The sequence below is a fragment of the Camelus bactrianus genome, chromosome 10 (assembly GCF_048773025.1).
Source record: "Camelus bactrianus isolate YW-2024 breed Bactrian camel chromosome 10, ASM4877302v1, whole genome shotgun sequence".
Lineage (NCBI taxonomy): Eukaryota > Metazoa > Chordata > Mammalia > Artiodactyla > Camelidae > Camelus > Camelus bactrianus.
The window spans coordinates 53,331,821-53,354,058 of NC_133548.1; positions in this window are offsets into that span (position 1 = coordinate 53,331,821).

The following is a 22,238-nucleotide window of genomic DNA, read 5'->3' on the forward strand; positions in this document are numbered from 1 at the left end:
AAATACATGAACAGTCACATTTTAAGGTGTACCACCAAGTACTACACAATCACGAGGAAGGCTGCCTGGGGAAGTGACATGGTTTCTGGCTTTTAATATGAGCTGGTCTGCTGTCACTTCTCCTCTAAAACAGTGTCATCAGGCTGCTGTTTTTTGGTCTGGGAACACCTGTATTTGTATGTTAGAGGAAGGGTTAATTCAGTTCCAAACACAAACCACCTTCTTAAACGATGACCAAATCTACCTAAGAAGTAAATGTTTTGGAATTTGTTCAACGTTCGGCAGAAGGAAGACTTGAATGGCCCTCCAAGGAAAGCAGATTACTTGGTCCAGAGATTGTCTCTGGCCCTGGCCAGTCTGCCAAGTCCTGCTAAAGAGGACCAGGCATTGCTGGAAAGCAGTTTGTCTTCCACCACCCCCACCCCCGTTTCTTTCTTTTGTTATGTTCAGTGCTTTCTTTGCAATCAGAGAGGAAGTTAGCTCTGAAGATACTGCAATCTACAATATTTGAGAAAATATCAAATCACTATTATTTATTAGCACTGCTCTTCCACCAACTACGTCTCTGAGATATAATCTGGATAATGAAAGTTCTGCTGCTTGCATTTCCACATCTGTTCAAAAGAGTTCTCACCAGCCACTAGCCCTGTGGATAAAAAGCCTCACATTACACTCTAACATCTTCATTGACACTCACTCCGAGTGGCTTGGAAATGTGTAGTTGTTAAGTCTGCATTTTGGCTCTGTTCCTCTTGGGCCTTTTGCAAGCACAAGTCTTATCCAAGAATGCAGCTGAGTACCATCTACATCTACATAGAAGTGATCTACTTGATATCTACGTCTATACCTGCCGCAGTCACACACCTCTTTTCTGATAATAGCATCCTACTTCTCGGGGAAATGTTTCTTACACCTGCTATAACCACATGGTCCTAGTGGCAACAGGAAATCTCAGAACTCTGCCTTCTTGATATGAATGTGAGCATGTGGTCCAGACTGGGCCAATCACAAACTTCCTTAGGAATTTTCAAGTTGGAAATTGGGAAAAAAAGTCTTTTTCTTCACGGTGGTCTAGATTGGCTAGACGTGAGCCAGGTACTGTCTGCATCTCAGTTGGCTGAAACAAAGGCAAGTTGCAAATGAAAGGAGGGATGGGGGGTGCAGAGAGAAACCCTGCGGAGTTCCAGACCCTGGTTCTTGTCATGATGGAGGCCTCCCTACATCTCTGCACATCTTACCTCTGGGGATAGGAACCAATAAATCCCCCTTGTAAATACTCTGGTTTAAGTTGAATGTCTGCAACTTGCAACCAAAATCATCCTGAAATATTTCCCTCTGTCATTCCTACATTTTTTTAGGAGGCATTTGGTGGGGTGGGGTGACATTGTTCCAGGTCCAAAGTCAAAGGTAAAAGGTTACCCCAAGATTCTAAGACTAACCAAAGTACAATCCTGGAATGGGAAGAGGTGTAAGGAAAAGATCCTGGGCTTTAGGGCTCTCTCAGTTTGCTAGTGCCGCCGTGACAGATCACCGCAAACTGGGTGGCTCAGAACAGAAGCTATTTGTTCTCTCACAATTCTGGAGTCTGTAAGTGCAAAATCAGTCCCTCTAAAGCTCCAGGGCAAATCCTTTCCTGTCTCCCCTGCTTCCGCTGGCCCTGAGTGTTTTCACACAGCACAGCACCAATCTCTGCCTCTGCCTTTAGGTGGCCTTCTTCCCTCTGTGTCTTTTCGTCCATTTTTTTTGTGACTCTTATAGAAAGACTCATTGGATTTCAGGCCCATCTTAATCCAGTATGACCTCATCTTGAACATTACCTCAATTCCATCTGCAAAACCTCTATTTTCAAATAAGTTCCCATTCTGAGGTCCCAAGTAGATACAGATTTGGGGGAGATACTATTTAATGCACTACATGTCCTAAAACTGAAATAAGGGTGAAGTCTGGATCTTATAATAAACTGTTGTCTGTATAACTCCAGGTAAAATCACTTAAACCCTCTGATTTATAAATGGATGTGATGTTAACTATCTCTCAAGAACTGTTTTAACATTAAGGGCAATGTAGGAACTATACCTTTCCTAGCGCGTGACACAATAGATGCTTAAAAAGTATAGTTGTACAACTCTTTTTCTTTATTAATGTTTCCATTGCTTATCTAAAAAAAGGAATAATTAAATATAGGTTTCAATACATTAAACAGAGGTAAAAGCAACTTACTGTGGAAATTTCACTGAAGAGGAAGGCTTCGGGGAGAAGGTGGTATGTTTAGCAGGACCTTAAAAATTAGTAATTTCATTAAGTGAGAAAACTGGATGTGCAGTTAAAGTACAGTTCAGGAGAAGGTCTAGGCTGACCTGCTTAAAGCAAAGCACAGCCTTCGAGGGGCTCAGTCCACTCTACACGATTCCTCTAGCACTGCAGAAACGCACATGCTTTAGACAAATCATCGGTTGCTAATTTAGGCTTTCATACATTTCCGTATCAGAGTAATCTTGAGATTACAGTCTAGGATGAGAATTTGGAAGGTAAATTTTCTCTACTATGAAAAAAGGGTGGATTTTTATACTTTGAAAGTAAATACGTGATTAGATTGATATTTTACAATGAATATTGAGGAACCAAAATTTTGACTAATACTATGACATTTGGAAAGTTCGTTGAAATTTACATGCTATTCGTCATTTTCCTCAACTATATGGCAAGTCCCCTGAAGACAGGGATGGTGGCTACTCATCTCAGTGTCCCTAGTGCCTGGAACATAACAGGTCCCGATAAAATATTTTGTGAACGAGTCAATGAAATTGCATCACAACTTGCATCCCACGTGAAAAATCTGCCAATATGCAATCCTGAGTCATGTACCTGCCCTCCTGTTAATTTTTTCCCATAACTTTGCTAATGAGAGTCAAGAGGCCCAAAAGTTGGACGTAAGTTAGGATGGAATGTGGACAATTGATCGTTCAGCTCTGTCTTCTGCACCCTCCCCTTCCCAGTTGATTATATATGTAGTGGCCAGAGCAAGCCTTTTAAAATGTTAGACCTTATCACTCCTCTTCTCACAAACTTAAAAGTTGTCTTTGGCGGTTAAAAGATGACTATAAATTCTAGCTACTTCTTTTTTTAAAAGGTGGAGTTTAATTCCATTTCTCCTCCCATTGAATCTTTTCTGGCCTCAAGGGGCTTACTTGACCAATGGAACATGATGTAAATAATATTCTGGGACTTCTGAGCCTACCTTTTATTTTTCTTCACATTTATCACTAATAATATTTTGTCTATTCCCAGGATTACATTATGAGCTTCATGAAACTACAGACTTTGACTATTCATAGCTTTATTCCCAGTGCCTAGAACAGTTTCGGTCACACAGTGGGCACTCAATAGATAGCTATTCAATGAATGAATCCATTGGGACTTAAAAATTGGTATCACCTCACACCAGTCAGAATGGCCATCCTTATAAAGTCAACAAATGATAAATGCTGGAGAGGGTGTGGAGAAAAGGGAACCCTCCTACACTGTTGGTGGGAACGTACTTTGGTGCAGCCATTATGGAAAACTGTATGGAGACTCCTCAAAAGACTAAAAATAGACCTACCATATGATCCAGCAATCCCACTCCTGGGAACCCTAATTCAAAGAGACACCTGCACCCCAATGTTCATAGCAGCACTATTTACAATAGCCAAGACATGGAAACAACCTAAATGTCCATTGACAGATGACTAGATAAAGAAGTTTGGTATATTCATACAATGGAATACTATTCAGCTATAAAAATGACAACACAATGCCATTTGCAGCAACATGGATGACCCTGGACAATGTCATTCTAAGTGAAGTAAGTGAGAAAGAGAAAGAAAAATACCATACGATATAATTCATAAGTGGAATTAAAAAAAAAAAAGACAAATGAACTTAAATGTAAAACAGAAACAAACTCACAGACATAGAATACAAACTTGTGGTTGCCAGGGGACAGGGGAATGGGAAGGGACAGACTGGGAGTTCGAGATTTGTAGAAACTGACAGGTATACATAGAATAGATAAACAAGCTTATACTGTATAGCACAGGGAAATATATGCAAGATCTTGTAGTAGCTGATGGTAAAAAATAATATGAAAATGAACACACGTATTTTCATGTATGACTGAAAAACTGTGCTGTACACCAGAAATTGACACAACATTGTAAACTGAATATAACTCAAAAAAAAATTGGATTGTTAACACCCCACTGGTGACAAAGCAGTACTCTAAGTGTTCCCCTTTCCTGGCAGGAGACAGGCTGCTCAAATTAATTGTTATTTCCTCTGCTTAAATTTCTATGATTTAACTTAATCTTTCCTCCTTGCCCTTCAAACCCATGTGCTCTTGATTTAATCAGAGGGATCAGAACCATTGCACTTCCTTTGCCCTTCAGTCACCAGCAGAAAAATGATGGACAGTAAATCATGTCTGAAGGGGAGCTCTTCCTCTCTTTTGCCTTTCTCTGCATGAGGGTTGAACTACATTACCCACTGGAGTAAAATAGCCCATATTAATGTATATTTTAAAACTTGTTTCTTAGAGTCTTTGAGTATGTGTTTTTGTTTCTCCCAGTTTTAAACAAGGTGGCAGTCCTCATAACTTTATAAGGAAAAAAGACTCAACAGAAGGAAAAAAAGAAGTAAATTGACATTGACTGAACATCTATGACAGGTTAGACTCTGTGCTTCAATTTTTCACTTTACAAAATATCTAGACCTTCTTTCTGGTCTCCCAGCATCGGGGTTGTTTCTAAATTTAAATCTCTAACACTCATACCACACAGAATTGCAGGCATAAGGCAACTGATGTCATTGTCAGTATTAAGCAGATGATATTGTCAGACGTTTAATGTTAGTGCACATATGTAATGATATGTTTCTCTTTTTTCTTCATGTGTAAGTCAGAGAGCCTGGGAACTTCATATTTCTAACAAATCAACCAGCTCCTGAAAACGGAAACTTTAGGAGGGCGAGGAATTTTGCTTGGCCTATACTTTTCCCCTGTGCAAGAATAGTGTCACCTCCATAGTAGGTATGTGGTAACTGTTGTTGAGTGAACACAGTTTATCAGAGGGTCCCCTTACCATGGCTGGTCTAATAAAACATTCAAACTACTACACAGCATGTTTCTAGTTATCATAAAAGAAAATTTCTCCCCAGTACCCTGAGATGCCTAACCCATTGATTGAACTCTACGTAGCCTCACTTATCTAGACTTGATGCAACTACTTCTACGTCCACTTCAAAGTACGTTCTTAATATTCACAAGTGCCATTGCTAAATATGATTATTTCTCTTTTTCTGGACCATTAAATACAATGATCACCTCCCAGAGACCACCAAGAGCTACGGAAGCACAACTCAGTTCCAGCTAATCAGAGTACTACTTTATTCCCCCAGTTTCCTTTTCCCAAACTCTTCACTTTCAGCCTTCTTATTCTGTGTTTCATTTCTGGTGTGCTCTTCTGGTTCGGCCTCACATGATCTTCTTTGATTTGGTGCTGCCCTTCCCCCACGCACACATACACTCAAGCATCACTGGATTCTCCCCTCTCCGTTCTCTCTTGCTACCAGTGGGAGCTGCAGCTCCTGTAAGAAATTGCCTCTCCATTCATTGATTGAAGAATATTTTTATTGAGCAACCTGCTATTTGTCAGGCACTCTTGTGGGTGTTATGGCAGGCTTGGACCTTAGCCTCTGTCCCTTAGACGTCTAACTACCTGGCCAGACTGCTCTTTTACACTATGTATCAGTAACCAGGGATTCCGGCAAGAAGGAGTGACCAAATGATGATAATCCTTGAAGAAACAAAGACTTCAATAAAATATCTGTTTTATTTTAAGTAAAGTAGGTATGGGGCAGATATTCAATGCATGTATCACTTTGCAAGAACAAAAAATAGTTCGTGCATTATAAATAATTGTATCTTTCAAATATAAATAATTATAGCTATTGAAAAAATACATGAAAAATAGTAACAAATGAGTAGGTTTGCTCAAGAAAGCCCCCACTGTTAAGAGGATGAGTATTTTAAAATTTGTAGGTCACACTTTGTTTAGATTTCCTTAAACGTCATCTTTGGCTCACTTCTGGTCACTGTGTGAGATGAAGGTGTTAGAGGCATCAAACCATCAATGATTCAGCAAGTATTTATTTAGCATCTACTCAGCTGTTTGCTGTACCAGGTACTAATATAGACGAAAGTGATTAAACAGGATTATCCTGGAGATATTCGTGCACAAGGAGCAGTAAATGGCGTGTCAGCAGTAAATGGAAGTTAGACAGTACTTCACAATGGGGAGCTAGATTTCAGCAACGACCTCAACCAAGAAGTTGTTCTTCCCACAAAGAGTGTATCTGGCTTACTGCCTTGGAAAAGCACGGAAACTCAGGAGAAGTAGGCAGAGATGGTAACAGGGCACAAAGTATTCAGAACAGGAAAGAAAGAGGGGCTTGTGGCGCTAGGCAAACAAACAGACAGAAGATCCTTTGGTTAGTTACAGGGAATTAGCATCAGTCATTCAGAGAATCTTAGAGGGACAGACCTTCATACACAGTAACTGATAAAGATTTGTAACTGATGCCACCATGAGTGCTGACATCAACAGAGACTGAGAGCACATTGCTAAATGGCAAAGGCAACATCGGAGCCTAGATGGTCATGGCATCATGTTCTCTGACTTCTTCCTGAATTTTTAGGCCACATTCTCAAATACTACCACTCTGACAATTCTCGGATTGAATGCAGACCTTTATTCTTTTGACCTTAATGTCTTCTAAATGATCCAGAATCCCTCTCATGTCCTTTCTCTCCTTAAAACGTGAAGGAATCAGAGCTGTTTAACGTAGGCCTGTGATTCTCTGTTTCATTGTCGGCCTTTTTTTGCAGCTTAGACTCCCTGCTAGACCGTCTTCCACACTTGCTTATAACCCTGCTGACCGAACGGGCTGAGAAGGTGCAGAGGTATTTACTCCATCCATTTACAGCGAGGATGGGGGTTGGGGCTTCCTCTCTATTGACTTCTCTCCCTCAGTAATCTCGTTTGGTCCCGCGGCTTTAAGTACCATCTGAAGTTTTATGGATCTCACATATATAACTTCAGATCTCTTTCACTTCCAGGCTTATACATCCAAGGCCTCTGGACTGTCTTCATCTTAACATCCAGTAGTCACTTAAAACTCATAATGTTTAAAAAGTTTTCAAAACAGAGCTTTTGACTCCCTCACACAAAATGTTTGCTCCCCCGTGTTTCCTGATATAAATGGTTGTTCAGCCAAAAGCCAAGGAGAAACCCCAGTTATTCTCTTCCCTTCCCCGACGTCCCCCTGCACCATGTTCAGTCCAACGTCAGGTCCTCTTGTCTCTGAAACCGACTCCAAGTTCATCCCCTTCTCTTTACCTTCCAGAGCCATGTCTTCAGCCCACCTGTCTTCATCTCCAGCCATCTCTAACTCATTTCCCCCTTTCCACTCTTCGTCTCCTTCCATCAACTCTGTACCAAGTCACTGATTTACTGTATTTTACTACAAAGTAGCTAACACTTCAAAAACAATTTATATCTCATCACTGTTTTGCATAAAACACTTCAAGAGCTTTTCTACTGACTTTTAGAATAAAATCCAAACCCCACAGCATGCATGGCTTACAGACCACTGTAATGTGCCCACCACTTACTGCCTACTGTGGTCCACTCTCCACTTTGGCCACTAATGGCCCTACATCACTGGCCTCCTGTTTTCCATTTATTCATTCATCATCGGATTGAGCAGCTCCTAAGTACCACTATTCTCCAGCAGTGAACAAAAATGTCCCTGCTCACAGGAGCTTTCACATTAGTGAGGGGAACAGGCTGTAAACAAACACATATACAATTCTGGATGGGATACTGTTACGAATTAACAATAAAACAAGAGAAGAGAACAAAGAGTGAGTAGGGCTACTATAATTTAGACAGAGGTGGTGTACAGCAGAGATCTGAATGAAGAAAAGTTATGAGCCATGTGAATTCTTACAGGTGACTATCCAAGGCAGGGGGAACAGAAGGGGCGAAGTTCTGAGATGGAGCTTGCCTGTATTTTGCAGAACAAGAAAGGCTGAAGAACAGAGAGGCTGGAAAAGAGTAAAGAAAAGATAGAGAGAGATCCATGTCCCAGGTTTTGTCATTCTTTGGAAGGACTTCAGCTTTTACAGTGAGTGAGGTAGGAAGCCCCTGGAGGACTCTGAGCAGAGGAGCAACGGACTCCCTCTGGCCCCTGGGAGATGACAGGACGAGAATGGAGGTGGTAGACAAGTGAGGGGACACTTGGAGGAGCTGAGGTCAGAAAGGGTGGTGTCTTGGATGAGACAGGATGTCGTGGAAGTGGAGAGAAGTAATGAATTTAGGAATGTGACTTGAAGGTAGTACAAACACAACTTATTCCTGGGTTGGATGTAGCGTACGGGCAAAAGGGAGCGGCCAAGAGTGAATGCACGTTTTGGTCCAGCTAACTGCATGATGAACTGCAGCGTCCACAGTGTCCTGGCTCCTAATACAAGTCCATAAACAAACCATTTATTCAACAGTTATTGAACGCCTATTGTATGCAGCCATAGTTTGGGGCAGTGGGTGTGCTGAGATGATTCAAAATCTGTTCCTACCCCAGAAGTATTCAGAGTGGAACACGAGAGACAGATACATAAAATGCATGAACATCTTTCATGCATCCATCAGCTGAACACAATTCAAAGGAGGCACACCAATTCCAGCCTTGGGTAGAAACCCTAGAGTTATTTCCAGCCTTTCTCACCCCATCCTTTTGTGTCCTGTGGCTGTCTGCAGTTTCATCTCTTCTTTTAATTTTCTACAAAAGCTACAAACCAAGAATATCATTATTTAGTGGCCACACAAATGGCATACTGTTTCCCATTTAAAAATAGTTCACCACTCCAATGTTAGCTCAATTTCTTTATCAGGAAAAGGAGACTGCAGGCTGAGAATACATTGATCTAAATATCTACTCGGTTGCTAAAAGGAACACAAATGGATTCATGAGTAATGAGGTGATTGACCTTATGCCACTAACAGTAAATCCTTTCAGCGAGAGATTTCCCTGTAATTGTTGTAATTAAGGACACCTTTCTGGGCCTATACTTTTGGGTGCGTGGAAGTCACATACACGCCAGGAACTCGGATCAATGGAAATTTGCCAGCCTCCATCAACACGGTCTTTCTGGGCTTCTTGTTCCAAACACAGAAGATATGGCCAACTTCTAAAAAAAAGGGAACACTCTGTGCTTCTGAAATATGAGCGGAGATGAAAGACAGCAGGTGGCTGAAACTGGATGAAATGTTCACATTTTAATTAAACCATCAATGCAATCACTAATGATATGAATATCAATAGTTTCTTGAGGGACTAAATGACTAAGGCCAGTGCAAGTGAAATAAGCTAACAGATTTTCTGAGTCTATGTTAGATGACCCATTTAGAATCATAAAAAGTTAAACTTATCAGTCATCTGCTTCTTGAGCAAGTTTGCCCCCTGCTCCTAGGTAAGTTTATGGGGTCCTGATGCAACACTCTGTATGTACCTGTATTTTATCTTCTCCCCTTGTAGATGGAAGTTGTGTGTAGAGAGCATCCCTGAGTCTTCATGGGAACTTACGACACGGAGTGCGTAGGCCAGTGTTAAAGGTGTCTGGTGATCCTTTCAGTTACATGATTGTTACAAAGGTACTGTGATTGCATTTGTCAGGTGCCTGCTCCATATCACTTTGAGGGCTATACACACCTTATTTCACTTACTCTGCATAACAGACCTCCAGGGTAGGTATCATCACTTTTTAAAAATACCATTTTTATAGGTGAGAAAACTGAAGGTCAGAATGGGACCAAGGTCACCAAGCAAAAATACTGTGGCACTAGGATTCAGTATTAGGCTGATACGTGTTCACAACCATTCAATGTGGATCTTGGGCTCCTTGAGGCCAGGAAACAAACTGGTGGGACACTTGATAATAATTTTCTTCAGGGGTGGCTACATAGAACCTTAGAAAAAGAATTACTGATAAAATACTTTCTCTTTAGCCTACACACGGGTTTCTCAAATTTGGCATTGCTGACCTGTGGGCTTGGATAGCTCTTTGTTGTGGGGGCTTCCCTGTGTACCGTAGGCTATCTGGCATTGTCACTGGCTTCTATCCATTGCATGTCAGTTGCATCCCCTCAACTGCAACGGCCTAAAACCTCTCCAGACATTGATAATGTCCCTTGCCCCACCTTGAGAATCACTGGTCTGCGCATAGAATACAAATTCTGTCTCATGCTTCTTACAAGAGGACAGTGTCTGTGTGTGTGTGTGTGTGTGAGAAAATTTATTACAGGACTTCCTCCAGCTTGACTATAATGAACTCCACCTGCAAGTGAAGTGAGGACAAAGACTGAAAGAGTTGCTAAAATATTCTAAAGTTAATATTTAAGTCAAATGGGATCCATGCTTTGTTGGAACAAAATGTGAATCTGAAAGATGAAAATAAAAGTCTTCGCAAAGGGGCTTCTAGGGTTTTTGAATCAGGCCCTGGAGTCCCACTCCACTAAGCTTTACGGCACACGTCTTCTTAACGGCAACCAGGGAAACGAGGCACTAATTCTGCCCCCTCCCCGTACACACAACTCCAGATCTTTTAACAATGCAGAAAGGAGCCACTGTGTGCGTCACACCCAGGTAAAATAGACCATAAACATTCATTAAACCACAAGACTGGAAGCACACGCTCCTTTCCGGATGCCGAGGCAGAAGGCAGTCAGAGGCGCTGGCTGGGTGAGGGCGGGGGACCCTCCACACGGAGGAGCAAGTGGAGGCGGATCTTCGGAAGTGACTCAGGGAGTTGGCGGAGTCGGGGTGGGGAGCTCGCTTACTGAGTTTCTTGGTATGAGATGTGCACATAGTAGGCACGCAAGAAATGTTACTCACTGTCCTGCTACATTTTTAGAAGACCCAGCATTCACTGAGTCATTAATTACTGGCACTGACCATACAAACCACAGTACATAAAAAGAAAGAGCATTTAGTCCCTGTCTGTACATGTGCTACACAGTGTTTTTTGGCTTATTACATGCTTTATCTCTTGTATAATATTTCCTATTTTACAGGTGAAAAAGGCAAGGCAGAATGACTTACCCAAGGCCATAAAACTAATAAAAAGGGCCCAAAGTTTGAACGTAGGTCTGTGTAATCCAAAGTCAATGTTCTTTCAGTTTATATTACAGTATAGAGAATGTAAAATGTGACATACTTCATGGTAATTCTCCTTAGCTTAACTGATGTTCAAAATCATTCTTTTTGACAGGGAGAATAAATACTCTGACCTCTAATTGCAGCCGAGCAAACTGAGCCTTGTTCCTGTTCCAAAATCATGACATTTTCTCCAGGGACATGATTAAGCTTAAAACTAAAAACAAAGAGAACCAACAGGATTTCTAAGGCTCAGCCGCCTAGACCACAGTGGCAGAGGTCAAATCCTGGCTTCATCGGTTTTCAGCTGTGTGAACACACAAGTGACTTCACTTATCTGTACCTCATTTCCTTTCTCAGAAAAATAGCCATAATAAAAGTGTGTCTCACAGCATGAAAGTGAAAACTAAATGAGATTATGTACACAAAGGGCTTAGAAGACTGTAGGACACACAATGGATCAATAAATGCTAGTTATTATTATTTTAGCAAACATCAACTGAAGACCTACCCTACACATGATGGCAGGCTAACTGCATGGGGAATTCACCAAGTATTTATTGAGAAACTACTATGTGCTGAGCACTGCTTTAGATGCTTAAGTTATATCAATTATTAAGCAGACAAAGGGAAAGGCAAGGTCACCCTTTCTGAACCCCTTACAGTACAGATCATATACTGACTTTGGAATCTTGACTGGCTAATCCACAAATTCGCTGTCATTGTGAAATCTCTTCCCTCAACCTTTCTTCCTTCATCATTCTTTCATCCCTTCTAAGTGTGCCCAGTCTCCAAGCAAAGGCAGATATACAGATGGGATTAAACCAACACAGACAGACAGACAGACAGACAGACAGACATGTTAACTATTCAATCTATGCAGATACTGAGTTAATATATTCATGCATTATCTCATGTAATCATTTAATCCTCATAACAGCCCTATGAAATATATTCTTTAATAACAGTCACTTAACAAATGAAAAAAAATGAGTCTCGGAGAGGCTAAGTCACTTTCCTGAAGTCCTACAGCCAGTGAATAACTTGTCTGTCACTGGGAATAAATTATCTGACTCCAGAGCTCTCCCAGATGGCCTTCTGGTATTTACTTCCTTGTTCTAGTCAGGCACTCCTGTAAGTATTCCATCTGTACCCTCTTCTTGGGAAAGGGCAACCCTTCAGGGAAGGAAAACATAACTATCTTTTCAAAGGTAAGAGAGCCTTCTTTGGAAGCAAAAGCTCAGCACTCACCTAAGATCACAAAACTGAGACGGAGAAGAGCCATTACATGGATTCAGGTTTGACAGAAAATATTTCCACGTGTACTTTCCCCTCTGATCTTTATTAGCAGCAGTGGTATTTAGGGTCAAAGGGAAAATTCAGCGTGGGCTGTTCTTTCACAAACGACCCCCAAATGAAGCCTTTCTGATGTTGTCTGTAAACGAGGTTAGACATTCAGAAGCAGGGATACACTAGACATACGTATTGAAGGAAAATAGCATCCAACCTGTGTCCCACTGTTAACACAAACTACCTGTGGTGTACCATGAATGAGGATTCTTATAAACACTGTAATTATTCTTGGAACATACTTCCATTTTTATCTCAAATGTGTTCATTCATAAAATGCAAATATTTAAAATATATCACAAGTTTTAGCACCCAATTTTGACATTTTGAGACTCGAAAATGCAAGTTCTCAGAGGACTATCCATTAGTGAGGACTCGGGCTGGGGGAGAATTATTAGTTTGTTCAGAAAGGAGGAGAGTGCGGGGGAAAGATCTGCAAACATGCCATTGGTTAAACTGAATCTCATTTAACGCCTCTTACAGATGCTAGGAAAATTAGAATGGTAGACTAATTTCCTTTTCTTTTTAATCATATACTGCCCCAGTTAGGCTGATCCACATGTGACCTCTAAATTTGTAAGTGCTGTATAAATAACATTCGAGTGGAGATTAATTATGAATAGCAAAGCCAAGGAAGTAAGAGATGATCTAAATAGATTCAAAGTCCATTTGGTTCAATTCTAGTCCACAAGCATTTATTGAGTGTGCAGTATGGTCTAGACACTGTTGCTCAGAATACACAGCCAGGACTCATCTCCTGCCTTCAGGAACTCACAGACTGGTGTGAAGGGAAGAAAAGTACCATTCGCATCACAGGACAGTGTGATAGTGGAGACATTAAGAGTATTTTAAATACAAAGAGGATGGGGCACTTATCCATGGAGGGTGGAAAAGGCTTCAGGGAAGCTATCAGAATTCAGAGAAGTGTTAGACTTTTGCCAGGCAAACAAGCAAGAGAGCGTTCATGAAAGATCTGAGCAAATGCCCAGAAATGTGAAAACGCGTGAACTATTTGGCACATTCTAAGGTCTTCTCTCTTATGTGAGGATGCCCATTAAACCAAGCTGTGCCTACATTACAAAACGGAGACTCCACGGTCTCACCCTGATCAACTGCATATTTTGAAGGAGACCTTCCAAACACATCTGATAAATATACTCCTTTTAAAGAGCCAATTATTTGAGTTTCCCAGTGGAGAGAATGTAAATTGTGGAGTAGGCACAAGAAACAGAAGTTCTTATAGGAGAGCAAAATAGCCAGACATTAAATACTGAAATCCTTAAGCTTTTTTCCTGCTTTGGAATGAGGCAGGTATACAGTTACATTTCCATGTGTGTTACATATCTTACAAAAATTTCATCTAGAGTTCTAAAGCTTCTAATATAAATAAACTCCGCTAGTAAATACAGTTTTACATTCTTTTCCATTTTATTAAGGACTGTAATATTCTTTGTAGAGTTCATAGCCTCATTTTAACCTAGAAACGGTATAGGTGTTTGGAAGCGACAGCCAGGTGTATTAATAACCCCCAAACAAGCCCACTAACCTAATTATTCACATACCTGTAGGAAGCCTCTCTCTCCCTGCCTCTCCTTTAGTACTATTGGGACAATTCACATTCAGCCTTATATAGTCTTCTTCCAGGTACGGTTCTCTAGGAAAATGGGAGCAAGGGACAAATTAGCGTGATAAGTGTGTTCACGTTGTTATGTTAGACTTTGGAGAGAATGATAGGAACACACTCCCCATCACCCTTGTTTGGGTGCTCAGCATCCTTAAGTTGACCGTCTGGAGAAGCTGGAAATTAGGCCTCTGGCTAATGGAGGTGACATCATTTTAATAGATATTAAATGTCATATGCAAAAAGTTGACAAGTCTAATTGAGTTTTCTTTGATATTAATCAAATTAACTGACATGGAAAGTTTCTAAGCCTAATGAACACAGGCTGCTGTCCAAACCAGTTACCATCCAATGTGTGCCAAGATGGACAGACCTAATTGTGCTTCCTGAGCGGGGCATTTGGGTACTTGGAAAGAAGCTTCAGTTGAAAGGAAGATCTTGGAGCTTTGTGTATTGTAGTTCACTACTTACATGTCTTTCTCTGCAAACAGATAATGAGTTCAGAGACAGTAAGAATTGTGTCTTACTGTATATCCCGCAATGCAGTGTCCTCAAGGCCTGCATCTGCTTGTCAGAGAGGAGGCCTGCAGGGAAGGTCTGATGAAAGAACAGATAAATGGAAATACATTTCTTACAGCATCCTCAGGGTTGGGAACCCCTTGTAGCTTATCTTTCTTCAAAAGCTTTGTTGACTGCAGCTTCTTCCAGGGTGCAAAGAACTTCATTCCTTTGTGTTTCCAGCACCCAGAAGGGCTTTGAATAAAAGGTCTGTGCTGGACAGCTTTTGCTAGCTCCCGCAGGTCCACTTTCTCTCCCTTTCTGCTCTGCCTTTCGTCCACGACCTCAACAGTCTCCCTTATGCTCTGGTTTCTGGTTGGTTTGGTCAACAGATGCCCCAGCAGGAGAGGAGAGGGATGGAAGGGAAAAAAGCGAAGCTATGGTACCCATTTCCAGGCTCCCTTCCTGCAGGGACAACTCAGACAGGCCCTGTCCCTCTGCTGACATCACAGACCCTCTACAAAAGCCAGCTCTGTAGTTCTCTTTCCTTCCTGCTTCCGGTAACGTTTTCCTCTGCCTTACTCCAGGTGTCAGGTTGCTGCATCTCATGGTTACTAGCTCTGGGTTTCTGTGCTGTCCGGTCCATGCCATTGTAAACAGCTTCCTTGTTGAATCCACCTTGAATGATCTAATTTTACTATGCCTTTTGTTTCCTGTGGGGACTGCGAGTGATAGAATAAAATGATCAGACCCAGTGGCCAAAGTGGGATTCGTGATGGAAGAGATGCAACTGTACGTGCGGAGGCTGGGCAGGGGTTGATGTATCCGTTCCAGGAAGAGACACAGGTGGCCTGGACCAGCGCGGGGCTACTGCGGCCACTTATTTTATTTTCTGTAAGTATACTGTCCCCTTCAGTCTAGGAGCAGCTCCTTCTGTGCAAGAGCTTTGCCTCATACACTCTAACCCTACCTCACGCCCCCGCCTTGATTTCTCCCTACCACTCCCCTCCCGCCCGCCCTACCCAGATGGGGCGGGGCTGCCTGGCACAAGCCCACCCAGGAGAACAACGGGACCCTGCAATAACACAAATTTCGATATAACAAGATTAATGATTCACTTCCATCCTCTGAAACAGCTTACCCTGGCTCTATCATTAATCTTGTAATAATACAATTCTGCATTTGGTGAGATGGATTTAGGTTTGCCGAAGGAATAAAGGGATGACTGAATATTGGGAATTGGGTGGAGGTTGTCTGACCTTCAAAAATGTAAAGAACCTGCATTGGCTGGCAAGATAAGCACCTTGATATTCCTAGGAAAAGACTGCCTTTTGTGAATAGGGAGGTCAAGGGAATTACAGATTAAAATTAATTTTACCAGCAGCTACAACTTGGGGGAAGACAGCAGCCATGACATAATCACTTCCTCAGACCCTCTTCATTTTTTTTTTTTTTTTGGTGAGGGGGTAGGTTTATTTATTTACTTTTAATGGAGGTACTGGGGATTGAACCCAGGATTTCATGCATGCTAAGCATGTGCCCTACCACTTGAGCTGTACCCAACCCAACCCCCCCAGACTGGCTTCACTTTTTAGTTTACAAAATACTTTTTATATATTTTAGCGTATTTGTTCCCAATTTTATGTTTGAGTTCTTCAAGAGAGGAATGAGGACCCCTCAGACCCAGGGCTCCTGATTTCTTGTCTTTCTGAATACTCACGAGGTCCCTCTTTCTAAACAACCTTGACTCTAAACAGTATATCCTGTTTCACTAAATTGACAAATGCTAGAAATAGAGGCCCTTCGGCTGATTGATACACTCCCTACTCAACAGGAAGGCAACTTGAATTAGCGCCATCATCAAGCCATTATGAGAACCAAGGTATTAGCATAACATCAATACCTCATTTTAAGAAGCTTGTATTTAATGGTCTTGCATTTAACAAGCTTCACTCACTTAAATTCAAACTTTTCCTTCTCCAGTTCTGGAAAATGAGGCGTTATCTCCGGCATAAAAGCATTCCTTGGGGAAGTGGGGAGTAGGGAGAGAGACAGACAGAGACCAGCTCGGTAATATCTGTAATGTCGCATGTGATACTGGTTTACTTATTTGTGTGAGGCCTGTGAGGATGTAGATGGGACACATTCTTGCTTCCCTGTGTACAAGCTGCGGAACTTCTCTGAGACTGAAGCTTCCTGATTTGTAAAATGGAAACAATAATGCACCTCTCATAAGGCTGCTGTGGAGATTAAACAAAATAACATTTGAAACTTCTAAATTCCGGGCTCTGCCTATGCTGCCTGCCCCAGTTTATACCTCTAAGTACTTTAAGTGGCCCAAATATCTCATGTGTCACAACCCCGCAGAATGCCTGCACATTTCCACAGAGGCAGCGAGCTGGGGGAACTCATCCAGCCTTCCCCGTGAACACTCAGGGCCCTCTCCTGTTCCATCCCAGTCTCTGCCTAGATCGTGGCACTTAACCTTGTCTTTTATAATAGATGAACATCCACCCCCACTTAGAATATATTCTTGGCATTCTGTTTCCTTGGATGGGACCTGCATTGCTCTCTAAGGCTGAGGTCCTGGCTCCTCCTGCCTCCAGCTGCCTCACGGAGGCAAACACGACCACTTTGTTAACTGCTGGAAACCCAGTCCTCTGTAACAATTCTTTTTCTTAAGCTGGACTCTTCCTGGAGGTAAGAAGTCATGCAGATTTTTAACAGATATTTTGTGATGGTTGAACCTGAAAACAGACTAACATTTTAAATGATTGCAAGCCCCTTCTGAAGTAACTTGATACCTCTATCAATAACATTCCCATTTGACTGTCTCTTCATCACTGACCTCAAACTGGTCCTCGGTGTTCTCTGAGGGTTCAGAGCTCAGGAAACTAATGGGGTAATTCCGTCGTGAAGGGAAGTGGGAGCCTTCCAGATATGTATTTACTACTACCTTAGAAGTCATGATTTTTTTCTTTTTAACCCTAAGATAAATTTAATGCTCTTTGGAGGTGGTCTTAGCTCTACTAAGTGTGATGATTGACTGTATGAGCTTAGTCTAGTATCTGACTCCACCTGGGATTCTGTTTCTTTATGTGTAAAGTGGGAGAAATAAAATCTACCTCCCACTTTTGTTATAAAGATTAAACAAGTCCTTCATTCATGTAATAAAGTTAATTGTACTATTTCTGTACTTCCGACTCTCAGTTCAGTGATGGAAATGCAAAGATGAGTGAGGCCTTGTCCCAGCCTGGCAGGATCTCAGTCTAGAGTAGGGTTAAGGCAATGAATAGGACCATCAGGTACCCTGGGATGAAGGAAGAAGTGTGTAAAGGAGGCATAACTAGTCCAGGCCTGGGAAAGTCAGGGAATGCTTCCTGGAGGAAGAGTCCCCTGAGATGACCCCTGAGCTGAAGAGTAGAAGTTCTTCAGGCACAAGTGGTACATGTATGTTTTGGGGAGTCATTAAGAGGGCATTCCAAGTGGAAGGAGGAGATTTAGTGACAGTACAGAGGACAAATGGTTTGGGAGTTTGGTAAAGCTGGGGCACAGAGTGAGAGAAGTGTGGTGAGGACAGGCTACCGCTGGGAGAGTTAAAGTGGAGGCGAGAAGCGGGGGCACATGTGCCCTCTGTACCCATCCTCACACCTGCTGCCTCGACTTTGACCCTGATTTCTCTTCACAGGAGTTTGAGATTATTTTCTGAAGGTCTTCTGGTTTCTAAGCTTGACCTTTCCACACTCCTGTGAGAATTATTTCCATAAATCTGATGATGTGGTTCCACTGATAGAACCCTTTACTAATATTCTCTCATTTCAGGAGCTGTCCTGTAAAGCTGTTCCTGGAAATGTTTGTCCTGGGAAATGTTCTGGGGTTGGGCGTGGAGGGGTGGGTGGGGGTGTGGGCACAAAGAGTTCCGTGGGGAGCATGTCTGGGAAGCACTTTTTATTCCTTCCTTTTAGAACCCATATCAGGATCTTAAAGGCTCTGAGAAGTCCCGCAGTAAAGAAACATTTTGACTTAACCTAGAATTCTTGAAGTTATTTTAACCATTGAACTTTTTTTCCTTTTCATTCTTTGTTTTCCCCATTTGCAGTCTATTTTTATGCACTAGCAGGAGTTGTACACAGAGGCCAGCCTGGGAAAGGCTGGCTCGTGGGATTAAGTACAAACTTCTGAGAAGGAATAACATTTATGACCCAGTTCCCCAGGTCTTCGGCTTCATCTTCCACATCTTTCTTTGTCATCCTATTTATAGTCCCACTGAATGATCTGAGGTTCCCTAAATTGATGATGCTTTTGTGAGGATCGGAGGTGCCTCGTGGGAGAGAACTCAGCTGTAGGGGAGAAGGATCCAGATGCAATGAGCTTGACTTGGGATCGAGACTGCAACCTTTGGAGGGAGACAGAAGCTGGGCGTGCAGCATGGCGGCTGCCGCTTGGTACCACTGACGCCGCCTAGCCCACCAGAGGAATGTGAACAGATTCCGGTGTCAGCCAGCCAGCCAGGAGTGGAACTCACAGGCTAACTGTGGCGTTTCCTCAGTTCTTTACCATTTGAAGCCCAGTTTCCTGAGCTATAGAAGCGGAATAACAATAATTCCTGCCTCAAGGGCTACTGAGGGGATTAAATATAAAATGCCTAGTGTACTAGCTGGCACACAGTATGCATTCAACAACTCTAGCTATCATCATTTATGAGTAATTATTACTAATTAACTACAATGTTAATAATAGCTAACATAAATACACTGCTTACTATAGTGTCTGCACTGTTCTGAGAATTTTGCTTATATTCATCATTTAATCTTCACCACAACACTACGAAGTTAGAATTACTGTTACCCCATTGTACAGAGACATGAGTGGCTTAAGTAAAAGGTGGAATCCTGATTTGACCCTAGGAGGTTTGACTCCAGCATCTGTACTCTGAACTACTACCCTAAGCTATGAGCAAAAGAATGCAACGTTATTTCACCAAAAGCTTTACAAGTGGTTTGGGGGCACCCAGAAGCATCCCTGTTTCAGGTTCTTGCTTCTAGAAGGAAACACAAAAGAAAGAGAGAAAGGCAAGTTCTCTCATAGTGCCAGATACCCCCGTCCTGGAGCTCGGACAGCAGCAGCAATACTCAGTACAGAATAGCGCTGGCCAGCAAGACTGGAATTGCTAAACAGCACACGGGCTGCGGCTTAGAAATTTCCAGAAGTACTTGTAAGGGTTTTGTGGGAAATGAGAGGTTCTGGGCTGACAGACTGGGACAAACATGACTGCAGTTATGCAACCTCACCTGTGCCCCTAAGTAGACAGTCTGGCTTGCTCCAGGCTTCCTGGTCCTGTGGGCACCACCCTGCTTTGTGAGTGACTCTCTTCCCTAGGGGAGCATTCTGAGGGAAACAGCCTGGGCAGACCCTTCCACTGGCCCCCTTGTGTCTTTCTGCTTTGGCTCTAACGATAAGGGCTCTTCAATAAATGCATTTTAAATTAAATGATATTGAAAAACTGAAGAAAAGTCCAAGTTTATCACTGAAATGTTCATAATAATTGGCCTCCTGATACTGTCGGGACCTTATTTGATCTTGTAAAAACCTATCATGGAATATATATAATTTGCTTCCAAAATAATTTTATGCAGTTTGGAAGTGACACAAGCCACTTGCAGTGTATGAGTAGTTTGAAATTAATGTTCATCTTTCAGCCTTTTATTAAGTTGGCAAAAAACCAACATAATTGCAAAAAAAAAAAGTTTTTTTTTTTTTTTCTTTAAAAAAAAAATAATGCTTTCTCTCTATAAAGCTAAGAGACATAGTGAAATGATTGGATCTCTTTGAAAGTGGCAACAGTCAAGTACTGGGCCTTTTAGGTTTGGAGACAAATGAAGTAACAAGCCTATTTTGGACAAGTCTGGGACCTCAACATTTTTGCTCCCGCTAAGTTCTCTCTGATTTATGACTTGGTTTTGGCTAAGAAAGCAATCTGGTGCAGGGAAGACCTGCCTCCTGCTGATGAGATTTGAATGCCACGTTCCTGCTATTTACCTCTTACCAGTGGGTGACCTTGACTGATAAGGGAATGGTGACCGGGGGCTGCTGTGTTAACGAGAATAGGCAGAAAAACATTGCTTTCTTACGTCCTGCCAGACACAGGGCATTAGGCTAGGGGAGGATTTCTCAGTCTCCACACTGCTGAAGTTTGGGCTGGATAATTCTTTGCTGTGGGGACTGTTCTCTGGACTCTGGAATGTTTATCAACACTCTAGATGCCAGTAGTCTCCGCTCCCTTCACAACTGTGACAGTCAGAAATGTCTCCAGACGTTGACAAGTGTTCCTTGAGCGCTGTGGATGTTAAAGGATTTGGGGCTAATCTTTTTCTTCACATCATTCCAAACATGAAGCACCAAATGCAGAAGGAGGGTGTCATTTTGGCTCAATTATCACAGTGAGATTCCATCATATCTGGTCCTGGAAGAAAAAAAGTTAAGCCCCCTCAGCTGTAAGAACTCAGCGATAAAGCACAGAGTTGGATGTTCCCACCCTTTGGTCAGAAGGAAGTCAGAAGAGAATTACGGTACGAGAATGGGTTTCCCAGCGGGAGACAGGGTGGGAAGTCCACGTGCTCCCTGCGTGACCACTGGCTGGTTACTAAGCCTTACTGATCCTCATGTTCCTTATTCGTCAGTGGGGTCTTTTTTTTTGGTCAGTGGGTCTTATGTTGTCCTTCTCAGTCCATGATTGCAGAAGCCTTTGCTGTGAAGCTTAAATGAGATCACATCTGTGAAAGAGCTGATCAGAGTAGGTGCTCAATAAATGACAGTCCTCAAGACGGTTACTGTCCTTTTGTCAGGAACTTGGGGTCTGTATTTAAGCCTGTTCTCTAATTTGAGCTCAGTCTGAGAGCCATTGAGTTTCTGGATTAACAAAATGAAGTCAATTGTTTTCACGTATACGTTTGAAATTTTTTCTCAATTACGTTAAAATCTCTGGTTTGCACCCCAGCTTTTGAGAAAAGGCCCCGATGTTTTGTCACCTCTGGGCACTGTGAGTGCTAGTGGCTTTCTGGAGTCTGTAGCCCAGGGAACAGCACTGGCTCGAGTCACAGGCAGAGATGGATGGATTCCAGCCTAGTCCACAGACCTTAGGTGAGCTGTCTGAAGCTTACGGCTCTCAGTCTAGGTAGAAAAGGCCTGGAATGCAAGTGTGGCCTCATGGAGTAGATCCTGGATTTAGCTCAGAAAGCCCCGGGCTCAAATCCTAACACTGCTGCTTCCTCTCCAAGTTGCCCTGTGCAAGTTACTCTACTCTTAGGGCTCAGTGTCCTTGTCAGGAAAATGGGCTTGATGATAACTCTCGTCACACGTTCTGGACCTGACAAAATGCAGTAACTGAGATATGGGTGCTCCTGGAATACTGTGTGCCTTCACTTACTGTTTTAGTGCCATTAAGGCTTTGTAATACAAAAGCATTTTCTAAACCAAGACAGGACCAAAAGGAAACGTTACAAAACATAGGAAACCATTTATT